General features: G+C 33.8%; 1 long non-coding RNA gene across 1 annotated transcript in view; it reads right to left on the bottom strand.

Moving 5' to 3' along the window:
• The window catches only part of LOC111085079, a 5297-nt gene that overhangs the window by 1609 nt on the left and 1494 nt on the right, over window positions 1–2194 (bottom strand). The gene's annotated exons all lie outside the window — the stretch shown is intronic.

Genomic DNA, 2194 nt, shown 5'->3' with positions numbered 1-2194 from the left:
CTAGAAACTAGAGGGCGCCACAGTGGTCACGTGACTCGTTGACGCAACAATATCTTTCATTTAATCTGTGATATTGGAACTAACATAAGCACACGCCTAAATGGGATCAGATCCGGGAATCAAAATAAAAATATATTTCAGTAAAAGACTGATCGATGAGTTAGTTTCATTAAGTTGTGGCCTTTTTATGTTTTATTTCTCAATACTTTTTGAAAGAACGTAAAATGTTGTCTAATTATTCTTATGTTAGATATTATTTGCAAGTTTGATCATAGTGTATCACGCCGTTTGGTGGTTGATCGAATATACCTAGAACTACAGCTAAGACATTTTGTGTCATAAGCAACATTAGGTATTATCAGAGGCAATATTTTATCTTTAAACCTGAAAAAATTTTCAACTTTGAAAAGTAGTAGTTGTATTTCACTAACAACGCAAACTTACCAATATACGCCAGTATCGCTGATACGTGTCTTTCGGAAAACTACACTTTAATCGTTTAGATACATTGACTTCCGCCAAATCAACTTGCATTTGTTTAACTTTAAGACTTGTAATGTAGGTAATTAACATGTAGAATTATTCACGCACTATTCTCTACGTTAAAATACTTTTATTTGCGAGCTTTTGGTCCTCTTACCCGAGCCTTCCTCGGGCAACATACAACGTACAGAGCGATAACAATTCGTTTAACAAATCTTTATCACTCAATACATTGTTGCCGATGAAGGCTCTAGTAAAAGGGCCGAAAGCTCATCTTGTATGATATTTCTTTTAAGCAAAATAATGAAACTTTTGTTTAATCCTAACATTCTCCTCACATAATCCAAGAACGATTATGGGTTTGCTTACCACGTTATGTTTTTTGAAAATTCGGATACTATTTTTTGATACTAAATTTACAAAGTTTTACGTCACTCTATAAATGTATTGTTGTGTCAGCGAGGTCACACGACTAGTGTCACGCCACGTTTCTAGAACTATCCTGTACCTTGGCGAATGCTCTAGCATTTACTAGATATAGGGTAGTCTGGTATATAAAAGAGGCTGACAACGTGACGGGACAATAATGTGTGTGTAGGTAGTGAGTAATTGATCTGCAGTGAGAAAGTATTGTTGAAGTTAACGTTCGTTATAGCGTTTGTTTTAGCGCGAATGTTGAAATCAAGTGTATCATGAAGTTATATTCAGAAAGAATAAACCAGTTTTATTAAGTAAGGACTTGTGTCGCTAAAGTTTCGTCGGAACGGAGTTACGGAAAGTTAATTAACAAACGGAGACGTAACAGTATTGAAAATCTTTGCAATATCATTGAGTTTTTCATATAATATCATTAATATAACTGATTAGTGAGAGTAAAGAAGAATGCAATGATATGTACCTTGGTACGGTACCCCTCCTCGTTAGGAGGCTACATCAATTAGCTAAGGAGTCCACTTGCCAGCTTCAAAACTGTAGGAGGAGTTCGTCGACAAACAGACAGACAAATTAATAAACAACGTGAATTAATATATAGGGTTACCTATGTGAAAAAAAAAAAGATAGGCAAAAAGAGTTTATACACTTCAACTTCTTTTCGTCTATATCATAACTGATTAGTAAATTATTTCGATGTGAATGTCCAAAAACAGCGACACTAGACGTTGATCCACAAAGTATCGATTTGTTTGTTTGAAGTTAAGCACGAAGCTACACGATGGGCTTTCTGTGCTCTGCCCACCACGGGTATCGAAACCCGATTTCTAGCGTTGTAAGTCTGCAGACATACCGCTGTAACAAAGTGTGATACACCGGTTAAGAACAGAGAGTGTGATTAAGGTCTTATTGTATTTATGTGAATTGTAATAAATATTTGTGTTTTAATTAAATTGCTTCAGAAAATTATTAAAGAGGGGTTGGGGTTTCATTTGAGCCGTCTAAACAACCTGAAGCTAAAATACTGATGCATCGAAGTAATAAACAATTCGTTTAAACAGTGATTATACGACAGGTTATCAATGCTTACGTTTATACTTGAGAATGTCATCATGAGATAATATCCACTACAGGCACTTGTGTTTAATTTTTTTTTGCTAAAATTATAATAAATAATTAATTAAAAACAACGTTTTATATTTACACAATAAAAATTGTGGAAGTATAAAACGTTGTTTTTAATTAATTATTTATTATAATTTTAGCAAAAAAAAATTAA

This window comes from Limulus polyphemus, unplaced genomic scaffold (genome assembly GCF_000517525.1).
Source record: "Limulus polyphemus unplaced genomic scaffold, Limulus_polyphemus-2.1.2 Scaffold229, whole genome shotgun sequence".
NCBI lineage: Eukaryota > Metazoa > Arthropoda > Merostomata > Xiphosura > Limulidae > Limulus > Limulus polyphemus.
Note: the sequence above shows the minus strand (reverse complement) of the source record. Positions and strands in the feature narration are given on the sequence as shown.